At 36.3% G+C, this 14,405-nt stretch overlaps 1 protein-coding gene across 2 annotated transcripts in view; it reads right to left on the minus strand.

The window, feature by feature from the left end:
- Positions 1–14,405, minus strand: part of LOC124359817 (octopamine receptor beta-2R-like) — a 352,308-nt gene that overhangs the window by 27,456 nt on the left and 310,447 nt on the right. The window contains exon 5 of one of the 2 annotated variants that reach the window (XM_046812872.1): positions 13,776–13,815. The exons of the other annotated variant lie outside the window; for it this stretch is intronic. The gene's annotated coding sequence lies outside the window, so the exon portion shown is untranslated. The remainder of the gene's footprint in view (positions 1–13,775; positions 13,816–14,405) is intronic. 2 annotated transcript variants of the gene reach the window in all.

Raw genomic sequence — 14,405 nt, forward strand, 5'->3', positions numbered from 1 at the left:
CCAATCTTCCGAGCTGACGGGGGTGGGCAAGGAGCCAAGAAAGTGCCTGGTTGTCGGTTTCCAACAAAAAATTCTTTATGTTCTAGGTAACGCCTGAACTTATTAATTCCAAACACGACAGCCAAACATTCCAGCTCATAAACAGAAACAACTCTTCTTCTCACAAGGGTTAACGTGCGTGAAGCATAAGCTATGGGCTGCCGGATACCATCTACTTCTTGCGATAAAACAGCAGCAACGGCTAAGGAGGGAAGCATCAGTTTGCAAGACAAACTTACGACTGAAATCAGGCATAGCCAAGACTGGAGGCTGCATCACTGCCTCTTTCAGCTGCTCAAAAGCAGTCTGTTGCGCTTCACCCCACTCAAACTTGGCACCCTTTTTCCTAAGAGAGTTCAGAGGGGCCGCCACTTCAGCAACATTGGGGATGAAACGACGATAAAAATTTATCATTCCCACAAAACGGGCAATCCCCTTGGCATCCTTAGGAGGAGGAAACTCCCTGATTGCCTGGGTTCTCTCTGGATCAATACAAAACACCTCGAGAAGAGACAAAGATGACCCAGAAACGATATTTCAGGCTGAGCAAAACTCACCTTTTCAGGATTGACGGTAAGGCCAGACTCTCGCAGCCTAGTTAGAACTTCCTCTAGATGAGTCAAGTGCTCCTCATAACTCTCACTGTACACAAGCAGGTCATCCAGATAGTTGAACACGAACTTAAATTTGACATCATGAAAGATAGAATCCAGGAGGTCTGGTGAGTGTTTGGGCCCCCACAGCCAAGCCCATTGGCACTCGGGTGAACTGGTACAAATTCCAAGGCACACAAAAGGCAGTGAGAGGTCGAGACTCGTGTTTTAGAGGAATCTGATGGTATGCCTGATTAAGATCAAAAATGGAGAAATACTTGGCCTTACCAAACCAGTCGAAAGCAGAATGCAAATCGGGGAGAGGCACGGAGTCAATTTCTATCTGAGCATGAGCTTTCGATAATCCAGGACCAATCTGGACTTCCATTAGGTTTCGGCACTAGAAACGCTGGAACTGGAAAAAATTTGAGCAAGACGGCTCGATTACCCCACTCTTAAGTAAATCATCAATCATATTTCTCAGAATTTCCATCTTGGGCGGAGCAAGCTTATATGGATGGGAACATACAGGACGGGTGTCTGTAAGACGAATCTCGTATTCCAAGAGATTGGTCGTGCCCAGTTTGTCAGTTAGGACTTCAGGAAAACTGGAACAAATCTGCCTTATGTCCTCAGCCTCTTTCGGCGTAAGATGTCCTAGTTGGTCAGGAGGAGTCAAGCTCTTATCTTCCATCTCTAAGGCAGCAGTCCCACGAGACTCGACATCTGAAAAGGGAACGAGCACCGCCTGGCGAAAGCAAAGAAAACATGACTGGAGGCCAAATCCAAAATCATGCCAGTTTTTCCGATAAAATCTGCTCCCAAGATGAAAGGAAAAAGTCAGGTCCTTAAGCCACCAAAAAGCTCCAATCCCAAGAGAAATAATTAATTTTGATGTGAATCTGGGCACTACAGATAATAGGTAAAGGTGTGCGTGAAGCAGTCCAGCAGATAAGTGAACTAGGCTCAACCTGCCGTATTAGCCCAGAGGATTTTAGATCTTCAAAAACGACAAAGAAATCAGGCTGCGTGCTGACCCAGAATCAACCAGGGCCCTTCTGCACCACATTCCCACAAGTACATCCAGTTGTGGGCAGGTTGAGCGGGCAGCCCTTACTCCCTGCGCAGCCAGAGCAGCAACCTCCCCTCTCGGCCAACGATGATAACTGTCCCCAAGTCTATTTCTTTCTGTTTTCTTTCTGTTCTGCATTAAACCAGCTACCCCTTTACCATCAAAATCAGGTACATATTTGCCCTCAAAATTACTTTTACGGCAACGAGTCGGGCTTACTCGTCCGCAAGCGTACTAGTTTTTTTTTATTAAGTGGACAAAACGGTCTAATATGTCCCACTTGCTTGCAGCCATAACAGGTAGGAGGCTGCCTACGGGAAGGAGCAGCTGCTGGCTCAGACTGCACCGGAGCATGGACCGGCCCCGGAGGCAAGTGAGGAAGATGCCTCGACATGGCCTCCCTTTGATCATCCGCATCCTGAACCCCTCTAGAGATGATGGAGAGGCGGTCCAAATCCGCAAAAGATGCGGGACGGCTACAAAAAATCAAAACGGGAGCGTTCTTCAGGTTTAATGCCCTCCAAAATAAGGCTCACCAACTCCGTTTTTCGCTCAAGCTCAAGCGCAACACCCGGGCTACATCCCGTATCTCCCGACAAAATGGCTCAACGTCTCGTCTGGTGCCTGAGGACGGTAAACGCGTTCCACCCGCAAGCGCAAGGAAAACTGCGCTAAAATCTAGAAGGCATAAGCATGGCATCTGTCATACCAGGAAATTCTCTCAGCTTAAAAACTTCCAGAAGGAAATGGATAAGTAAATTAGTGTCAAGTCCATCAACTCTGGGGAAGTGTTGTTAAAACACTCCCCAAAGGATGAGGCAGTTTTGCCAAAGCTAGAAAAGGAAGGCACAACTATAGATGATGCCTCACCAGCGCTTCAGGAGGGCCACTACCCATCGGAGACATAGTAACTCTGGGAGGCTCGAAAGAAAGAGCCGGTGGATGGTTAGCAAAAGTAATGGTAGTGGGAACCTCCGTTGGAGTGACAGCGGTAAAATAGTACCCCCTTCTCTTTCACCGAGCGCACCTCACTCAAACCATCTAAGGTTTGTTTTAATTTGTACTGGCCGAAAAAAGCCCAACTTCTAATATCAGAGTCTAAACTAGGAGCTGACATAAGTAAAAACGATTCTGTCACGCCAATGTAAAAGCTGAGATGCCAATCTAGCCTTTGCTGACCCGGACATGGGAAGTGACTCAAAATTAATATCGTCTTCCAATTCTCCATTCGGGTCTTACAAAACTCAAATTCTGTGTTTAATTTGGAACTCTGCATTCCAGCTGCGGTCCAACGCTATACAAGCCCGTAATTGTGCTCTTAATGCCCTCACATCTCCCTCGGGCTTCTGTCCTCTCGCCAGGACCTCAAAAACCAACTCGGGCTTGCGTAGATGTTCAGGCACCAGGGAAAACGCCCATACCAAACAATTAAGACAAATAAATACAACAATAAACAACAAAGCGTACACAACAATTACTTAGTAACCTAAGTGGACTCAACTCACAAAAGGCTTACACTGACGAGGTCCAAGTGAAGAACTCAACACCTGCTACCCAATAGAAGGACACCCTGCAAATATACACTAACCACAACCTACAAACACAGAAGCAATAAATATAACAAAACAACACATTGATAGGGGAGAAGTAGAGTACAGTTAGATAAATTTAGCGGTTAAGCAATTTAGAGTCCCTTGCTCCCTGCAAAGGGTAAGTCTGCAGGAAGCAAGACACTAAACCAATTCCACCCGGTATCCTGTGCTAGGCGAGCTCCTAATGAAAAAAAAGTTGTGTACTCTAACCTCCCCCTACCTAACACTAACCTACACCAACAAACAAAACCAGAACTGAGAGACAGCTGAGAGAGCAGCTAACCACGCTCTGCTACCATTGAAACCGTACATCGCCGCTCGCACACCCACAGCAAACCATCAGGGAAGCGCGCGCCCATGGTGGCGAACGGGATGCCGGATCAAAACTAAAAACTAGGTAAAAAAAAGAACCGTGGTCAGCATACTCAGGTTCATTTACTAAGACACAACATAGGCCTATCTAGTCAATATAAATATATAAGTATATATACTATAAATAAAAAAAATAAAAAAATAAAAGGTGCCTGCAGTAGTATATTCCTCAAACAATCCTTATTCAGGTGCACCTGCATACAAAAATTAGAAACGCCATAATTTGAAACAAGAAATGCCAATTCCACCCGGTATCCTTCGGCTAAGGGCGGGCTCCTAATGAAATCCAAGAAATAACTAAATAATATTTTTAAAACTAACTTAAAATTAAATAACAAAATAATAAACTATATAAATGGCAACAATAACAATAACAAATAAATAAAGAATATGAGCAGGGTATCACAGATGTTGACTAGTAGAAATGTCCATCATGGTGGCCGTCCTTCAGCAGAGCGCAAAATCGAAGGTTCTCTGCGACCACGCAATGATGGAGAGATGACAGCAGAAAATCAATTCATCTCCTGGACCTCATCAGTGAGGGGCCCGTAAACTTAGCCGCACATGTTAGAAGGAGAACAGCTCAGCAAAACTAAATAAAACACTTAGTTAAACAAAAATATAAAACTGGAGCTACTCCTAAACTTGTACACCACGGCTCGGAGTCTCTACCACCCTACCGGAAAGGCCAAACGCCTTCAAAAGGTCAGTGGGCTCTGCAGCCAATAAACCACACACACATACACTATATAAAACACACATGAGCCGGGGAGATATAGGTATTGAACCGGCTCAATATCAATAATAATTTATAATGGAGTAATATTTTAAATTGATAAAAGTTACAGTAGCTCATTGGTTCTTTTATACTACAAAGTGATTTTCTCATTGAGTATTCTAAACTGAACTTGGACGTTGGAATATGATTTATTTCCCCATGTTTGAGAACTAACTCAAATTGAGTTAATGATCCTGAGTTGTGAGAAGAATCAGTAACAATTTTAAATGTCTTTATACAAACGTTTTCTATTATATAAAAAACTAATTATTGTATTTTGACAGAGCTAGGATTTTAGGGCCTTTTTATATATTTTATTTATAGGGAAAACAAGAATAAATCAGCTATGGAACAAGACTATTAAGACTGGATTAAATTACAACGACCATTAATATGCACTTTTTGACAGATTTTATTTATCGTTGTAACAAGGCAAACTCACAATTGGCATCAGAAATATAACTGACTCGAACCGGAAGTGCTCATACGCGTGCAAATCCTACGGACTTGCGTATTAAGCTGTTGATAACTGCTAGTATCATATGAGATTGCAAAATTTAACAGTGGAGCAAAATATATGATGGAATTTATTCCAGCTTCAGCCATAATATCATAATTAGACAGCCATTTATCTGTTGATAAAGATGTACGTAAGGTAAATTTTAACATTATCTTGTTACATATAATATAGTAGATAAGTCACAGTAACGAAAAATATCTAGAAATTTAGTACATGTTATTGATTTTCTAACGGGATTTTAAGTGACATTTTATAAATCTACACGTAAATAAGAACGTGTAAATTTAGCGCAGTATTTACCTTGTTTACTTAAATCACAGAGTCCAATCCTACTTGACATACTAAAGAAGTAGTCGCTTACAGAGTAATAATATAACGAGGCAGAACTAGTGTCTGCATCAATAAAGTCGACCCGCTACAACAATTACACGCCCACTTCCATCAACACAGATCGACCCAGGTCAGGGTTATACTTGTACTGTGCAAGTGGTAGGGTCAAGTAACGCGGCTGAGAAATATTTTTCGAAATGAAAAATCATATAATTTATGAAATAAAACCCAATGAGATCTATAATGCACTATTATATGGGGATTGAAACGTATTACTTAAGGAACGTCTTAGAGAAGCCTCGTATGAAAGGAATGCCTTTAAGACTACCTGTATCTATTCCATAAAAAAGAAAAATTGACTTACTCGTTGGTATTGTCTCCAAGCACATCCAATGCTAGTGAAATTATAAACCGCAGCTAATAATCTCGAGAGTTTTCTGACATAGGCATTATCGAGTATCCGACATTATTTTTCTCAGGATGATTAAGATCAGTAACAGTCTGTGGGACAATCCGTTCACTCACTCTCCTACGTACTGTTGCTTTTGGCCCCAGGTCCTGTGGTTTCCAGAATTTATATAATTGGATATTTGCTTGTATTCTAGTGGTAACTGTAAGAATAATAAATGACATTTCCGTTCTTTTCCATTGTTGTTGCTCCTGACTCATAGTCGGGGTGGGAACACTCCCATATACGGTTTAATTCTTTGCCAATTTCGGTGGCATAGGGGTGAAATATAGTAAATTAATGAAAAGCCACAGACAAGCATTACTTTAGGAATCGATTTAACTCCATAATGAACACTGCAGATTGTGCCATTTAGTATATATATATATATATATATACATATATATATATATATATATATATATATATATATATATATTTATATATATTTATTTATTTATTTATGTATTTTAGTCTTATTTTCATTACAGAAAAATCAACGTTTAGTGAAGAGGTCCAAAAATGTCGGCGACGATGAAGCTGAAAATTAACTACGCGTCGTTTCGATATCAGAGACGCCTTTTTGGATGAGACTAAAGTTGACTCTAGTTCCACTAGTAAAGACTGACAGCTTCAGATTTCATATATTACATTAAGCAGAATGTGAACTGGAGTTGAACTAAAAATGTACAAACAAGAGCTGTTGTGCGCCATTGGTAAATATGTTTTATCACACAAATTGAGATAATATCCAATTAAAAATAGTATAGCCACTCCATAGAAATGGAAACTACGCTAATTTAAGTGGGGTTTAAAAAGTGGCTGAGATGATATAGCTGTCTTTGCGATGATTACCACCAAACATAAAAGAACGTTACAGCGTCTCTTATAGTAGCAATAACCTTATTCCTTCTATTAATGGAACTAATTGTAAATGTTCTAAATGTATCTTATTGAGAAATAAGAATGATGAACATACGTATTCATAAATTGAATTTTTAAAATTACCTCAAAGATAGAGGATTTAATATAAAGAACATTACGATACGATATAACTAATGTAATGCACATATTTTACGGATTATTATAATTTAGAATCAAAATATATTACTTTTCAATAGAATAACTGTTTTAGTATTAGTTTTGCACTCACGAAAGGTTTCATTCAACTCCAAACGTCCAAACGTCAAACTTTAGTCCAGGCCAATATATCAAGTTGGCTCTGTAAGTTGTTTTATCCTTCTGGTCTGACTGTTCCGCGTGTTCCTTTTACCTTTGTTAATGGATGAAATTGAACGTGTATTATTACTACGTTTTAAAATAAACTAAACAAAAGATGTATCGTATATTGTTTTATGACACAGAGAAAGTTGTATTATACCGCATTATATTTATAGGTATTGCTAATAAAAGATAAATTTGTATTTAAAAACTGAAGAAAGACGTAAAATATGAATTATTTATCAATATTATGTAATGAGTTAGAATCTCAAAATGTCGAAGCCCTGAAACACTTAATGATTCACTCAGTTATGACTTTCCTCTGTGTTATGAAAAATTAAGAGGATACAAAAATTAACTTACAGCAATTTAAAATGTTCAGGCCATGTTTTTTAAGGTAATATAGTTTTGAAATATTAGTATTTACCTTGATGATAAACTAAATAATAAAGTTAGACACTATAATAGATTAAAAATAATAAACTGTACAAAGCACTATATTAATGTAAATGTAGTTTGGAATATGGAGTAATTTTAGTCTTAAGAGATCCGAAATTTGGTGATGAAGGTCAAATCGAACTCTTTGCATCGCTTCAACATCAGAGAAACCTAGATTAAATAACCAAGTGTAATCTAGGTGAAGCGGTGTTCTCATCGTCTCATCAGGTAAACTATTAAGTGCACTGCGATGTTTTAGACACGATCCCAAAGCACGGTGGAGCAACCGAGTTTTCTACAAATTACGTTGATTCAGTGCGAATATTTACATGACTTTATACTGACATGACTCCAGATTCTAGGAGTTAAGTATGTGATAGCATTAGATTTCAGATGTTGTACTTATCGGAAGGTGAATTGGAGCTAAATACAACATTCACATTGAGTTAACTCCTCCCACCATAATATAAAATAATAGGAATGTTTATGCAAGCATCACTGCTTATAGAAACGTTAAGAACTCTGTCGCAGTGACATACATTTTAACATTCTTAAAGGTTATTATATTAATTAAATATTATATTACCTTCTTTTTAAAGCTTTAAATCACAGTAAGTGTGAGACACAAGATTATTTAAGGATTCTAAATTTCTTTTGTGTTAGATCCTTGAGTGTTGTACATCTTATCCCATATGACTGGCTTCCAACTTAGGTTAGGTTTGGTCAGAACAGATTCCTTTGGATTACTTGAGCTATTGGATAATGGTATTACTGAAAATAATATAATAATACTGATACTGGTATTAATGGTAGTTCTATAGTTTTAGAACTGTAATACAAACTCATTTCACGCCTTAGAGATTAGTGCTTAAAAGTTAAAGTTCGTGTCAAGAAAATAAAAGTATTTCACCTTACATATGTGAGAACTCGAACCTCCAAGTCTAAAATGGGATTGACATCTGATTGACACGAATTTTGACTATTTAACATGCTTAGGATTAGTTAAATATCCACGAAGAGATAGACGATTATAATCTGTCAAATCGTTATTAGGATGGAAAGTTTTAGTAGTTGAGATTACTGTCTTACGCTGGCTGAGATTTACTTGAGGAGAGCGAACCACTCGATCTTCAGCCTGAGTAAGCAGTAACACAGTGAGAGCTGAAATCGTGTTTCTCTCTCTAGTAAGCATAGTAATGTGTTACTGTCTTACTAGTACTGTGTCACAGGGCATTCTGTTAAAGATTTCTGTCAGACATATTACTAATTCTGGGATTTCGTTAATGACCGAGAAATCCGACATTTTGGAATTATAAAGCATATCATTGCTGTTCACTTTGGAGAGAGCGAATCTCTTACATGGCCGCTCTCAAGCGATCTTCTTGCTCATTATAGAGGGGGTTTTTCATTAATCTAAGTTGAGATAAACTTCTCAGAGTTTAAACGCTCTCTTCTAAAGCTACACAACCCGTCACTTGTTATGGCTCCTAAGACATAGTGGGCACTACCATTTTCTCTGCGCTTCAGACCTCTTGAGAAACCTTGCATTGAACAAAGAAGTAGATACTCCAACTTTTGAAGCTGGTTCGTAGTTGTCTCGTCCTTCAGATACAGACAGACCGCAGATTTCAGCTGTCTCTATGTTACAGCGTACTAACTTAAAAATTGAGAGGTTTTCTCTCTTTTCAAGTACCATTTTAGCCAGTGAATGAGAGGAAACTCTACAATTTAAATATAATATAATTTTTCAAGTTAGTATTTTAATTTAACTCGTCTATGCAATGAATTTTTTTTGCTATAGCTGACAAAACCTCAGTTATTAATACTAATTAATATATTAATTTTTTTGCTATTAATACTTGGCAAAACCTCATTTAAATATTTCCAGACGTAGCTACTTTAATTATTAAATCGGATCCTTTTTGGCAAAACCAGTTACTTTACAGTAAAAATGTTTAAGACTTGGATTTTTATTGATTCTGATGTGTGTCTCACGAGAAGCTTGAGGATAACAACTACTGTATATGAATTATTGATATATTCATTTTGCACCAAAGTTAACGGGTGGGTGATGAAATGAAAGTGTACACATAGCAGAGTAACCAACAAGGGATTCAATTTTCCATTTCACTCCAAAAAGCATTTAGGTTTGGTGTCAGTGCCATTTAGGTGCATCAAGTTTTTAACAAACACAGTTTGAATAGGAGCTGCCATCACTGAGTATGAAGTGGGACATCAAATATGGATGGAGTGTTTAGTGATGCACCACTGCTCACCGTATCTTCTATTCTCCCTTACAAAACCATACTTCTATTCCTGTCAGCAGAGACATCCTTTTAACTTTAACATGGCAGTAGACTACAGAAGTAGAGTAGGTAAATAAAGGATTGGATTCGTTCGCTTTGCCTAAATGAATTTTTATATTAGTAAATATGAAACGTAATTTCTTAAAGATACTAAAAATGAACGCTAAATGAAATCTTCAAGGTTAATTTTTAAAATCAAACATCTATTTAATGTTTGTTGATACAATCATAGTAGGGTATTAGATGTATGAATGATTGCATCCATTGTTCTCAAGTATAACCGTTACAAAATAGAATTTCTTAGAAAGTGAATACAATCAATGATATTCGAGCACAAGGTCTGAAGAAACATTCCATACTATTTGAAAAAGTGATATTGGTTACATATTATAATAAACAGACCTACTAACATCTGAGATGGTAGTATAGGAAACAATAGCCAAGATATATGTGCGCATGTTACATGAAAACCTGCAATAACAAAATTGTTTCAAAAGTAGAAACAAAATACTGATAAATTATCCACCAATGAAGTTCTACCTTGCACGTCGTTTCACTTGAGGATTCATTGAAAAAGGATAATAATTGAATTTTTTATGTACTCGTACATTCATAGAAGTTTCTCTAAACTTCCAACATTTACAAAAAATAAATGCAAGGAATTCTACAGTAATCTGCATTGTTTTCCTTCTAGAGAGCGGTAGATGAATAAATTTGAATTTATTGTTTCACAAAAATGCATATAAATTTTGATTATCATGTACAAAGTTCGCCCTGTAACTAAAAACTTCTGGATGAAGTAACTACATGTGCGTCACTAGCTGTTATTCAAGGAATTTCAATCATTTACTGACAGCGGAACAAGAGTGTAGTAGATAACCATTTTCAAAATTCCCAAACTTTCATCAGGAAAAAGAAGATGCTCCGAAGACTCCGGGAATACAAATCATTGAATGAAAGCACGAAATGAAGTCGGAGAGTCAAACAATATCTTTGCGATTTTACAAGAAAACATAAATGACGATGCAACATTTTATGCCATTTTTGACTAAATCTAAGGTTTCAGTAAATGTTACTGAAATGTTTAGTGCCAATAGGGTGGATCCTGGAAGTAAGATTTCAGGGAACTATTCATCTTGAATATTTATGGAAGTTTCTTGCAATTGTTTTGCATACCTAATTAGACTTGACTAACTATGTACTGTGAATACATAAAAGGGTTTTGAATTATACATTCGCAACTTTTGCCTTAAAATGTGGTCGTATCAAGAAATATTTTAAAATATTTATGATCAGTCCCATGTTATTATGTTTTATTCCCAATCATATGTGCTAAGTTGAGTAAACCATTTTTATGGAATATACATATATTGCATTAGTATTATCAACTGCATTTTTTAAGAATATAATATTTCTATCCAAACTTCGGCTCCAAGCCCAACTCAAAGATATGCGGAAAACGTAACAATCTTAGTAACTGGGACTCATGGACAGAGCAAGTTACAGAGTATATATAAAAGAGCCCAAACTATAACTGAAGATCTATGCAAAATATAAGTGAATTTAAGATTTTAACTTGCTTTAGAACAAACTCGGGACTCTACATACCTAGAATGTGCAGCCCCTCACTCCAGAAATAGACATATTATTCCTACCTACTCCTGTAATGTGGATATACTACACTGGGGTTGAAAAGACACGAATACGTCCATTTGTAATGTCAAAGTTGGGAAAAAATTATATGAGGAGAGGTTGGCCTAAGAAAAGGAGAGTGGTGTCACTGTTCGTTATTAATTGATGATTGCGTAAAATGCACATTATCAAATACAATATTAAATTGCAATTTATTGCCAATTTAAATTACAAAAACTTTCACATGAATCCAAGCAAGCATCTACACGGGTTTAATACAAAGAGGTCATTAATAAGATATCTCTGAAGTTTAATGTATGATACTGCAGTGAAGGTGGCCACTCATTCGACCTTGTGAGTCACTATAAAAACTAGCGTTAAGGGTAATTTAGACCTCAAGACCGCATCGGTAAGTGGATTATCTGACAACATGTTGTAAAGCCAGATTCTAACTTATTCAATGTTGCTAGCAATCGTCTTAGAGCCACCGTTGCATCAACCCTGTACCTTGTAAATAAATTGCTTCACGACTAAACCAGTGTTATACACTTCCGGAACGTAGTTACGAACAACATATGTAATATTAGCGTCTAAAAGAAGCTGGATCTTGATACTGATTACTTACTGAAAGGCAAATATTACTAAGAACCTGACTATGAAAAGGAATTAATTCTTTGTTTTTCTAGTCCACACCATATCTAAAAAATCCAAAAGATTTTCATGGGGCGTTTGTAGATTTCATATAAATTCCAAATTATAAACTGGTGTTGTAGCTAGTAACAAATCTGATTGTATTTTATTACTATTTTTTGTGAATTGATAATACGGTCAAAGTAAATGAATTTATTGAGGTTGGCAAGAACTCTAATCAGACAAATGATTGAGATTGAGTGTAGATGGGTTTGGGTTTCCATAGGAGTACCTACCAGAAGGTGTCCTTATCCAGGCCATCGCAATGTTTAATAAACCGACTTGTGCGCAATAAAACACTACTTGCGTGCATAATTCCGTGTGCATGTGTGGTCTCCAAAGCTCTTAGGAAATATCCAATTGGAAATAAAAGACGCGTTTAGAAAAATAATCCTACAATTTGGAGTAACCAAAAGGTACTGTGTTCTCCAAATGAGAATTTAAATTTTTGTAGATGACAATATTTAGAAATGTAAATGAAAGGAAATTATTGATCTTACTGCAACATCTAACTATTAAGTGCAAAGTTAGTACTCGGTCTTGTGTTCACACAGTACGTAACAGTAACAACTGTACAAACTTGGTTTGTGTTACTAGTACAGCATAGAGATACAGGCTACTCGTCCGTTGGTTGGTAAATGTGCGTTGTTGTAACATTTGCCTCGAGCCAGCAACATGTTAAATCTGCTTATTAGTTTAGGGAGAAGCGGAATAATCAGTTCATTTCTATCGCTATTTCCTGTACTTACTGAAGAGGAAAGAGTTGTTGTCGGCTATTATACCGAAATACAGGGTCGTGGATACTAATAAATAAATCTTAGCCTTCAAAACTGATTATAATAATGTATTATAACACTCTGATGTTATGTACTAACAACACGCCTCGACCGAATCGCTAATTAGTAAAACATTAATCCTAATGTAAGTCATAATGTATTAATCCTCAGAATTCCTTTGAGATCCATATAATTATACAAATAATAGTATTTCTGTTTATAAATAACCACATACCTGCGCTCTAAGAAATATTAATGTTTCTATGCATTTTTTTAATTATTAACTTAAGGATTAACTAGGTTAGTATTTTGTACGTATCTATTATGGCAATGAATAAAATCTAAACTCTATTATAAGAATCCAAATTATGATGATTTCTGAAAATTAAGAAAAAGAATTTATGAGATTCAGGAGGACTATAGTAAATTCTAGATGGGTTTTATCATTGTAGGCTGTTATATCTCCCTTTATACGGTAATTAATAAATGCTTATACCCGATTGAAAGAATCTTAATCTGTGATGAATTTATAAAATTTAGAAATGGAATTTATGAGATTGAGGAGATCTATGATGAATATTAATTAGGTGCCTTGCTGTAGTTCTAGGCTATTATCTTTTCTGTTTCTATATTAACTAATAAATTCCAAGGCTGAGTAAAAAACCAAAATATATGATTAATTTAGAAAAACTAAGATCAATTTTGGGTGGTTTGTGTAATATACAGTTTTAGGAAAAAAGAAAAATAGGTTATCACCCTTCTTGAACAAAGACCACCCATATTTTAACGCCACAAGAAAACAAATACATATAGAAAATTAGTAAATTTCATGCAACTTTGCAGAAAGTCCATAAATTATTTAATGCATTTACTACTAACTATATTCTCAAAATATTGTTTTTAATTAACTGATAAATTTTGTTGTGTCATATTTAGTAGGTATAATCCATAAACAGTGTTTTGCTTACCGTTGTTTACACAACCCGACACATCCTCCATTTGGTAGATCTGCAACAAAGTATCTTAGTTCATATGGTTGTGTTAAATTTGGAAACATTCTAAAATACACGAAAATTTTAAATATTTACAAATACACAATACTTTTTTCTTAGAACTGGACCTAGCTAAGAAGTACTTGGTATGTCCATGCAGTACTAAGATTCATTATATTTGTTTTAGAACGTTAGGAAATGTTAAGTTTTTTTTTATTTGGAGTGTTAACCTCCAGTTATTTGTAGTAATCTTGAAAGTTTCCAGAGATCATTCAGTATAAGATACTATCAGAAATCATACTTCCGTCAAGTCTTTATTTATATTCCACAAGTTTGAGAATATATTGTCTCTAGACGATTTGGTGTAAAAAGTCTGAAATTTTAGGGTTTCTTGACTTGTACAACCTTTAATAAAACTTTCAGAATCATAAAATCTTTATTTCTTTATATTCATACATTATATTAGGAATAAAGAGCCACATGGTACGAATCCTTTTATTTTCTATGGAGAACATTCACGACATTGAAAGATTTTGCGAAATTAGCAGATGTTACCAATCTGGGCACCTGCATGCCAATATATTGTGCATGTCTGGTGAAATGTTG

Source organism: Homalodisca vitripennis, chromosome 4 (genome assembly GCF_021130785.1).
Source record: "Homalodisca vitripennis isolate AUS2020 chromosome 4, UT_GWSS_2.1, whole genome shotgun sequence".
In the NCBI taxonomy this organism is placed as follows: Eukaryota; Metazoa; Arthropoda; class Insecta; order Hemiptera; family Cicadellidae; genus Homalodisca; species Homalodisca vitripennis.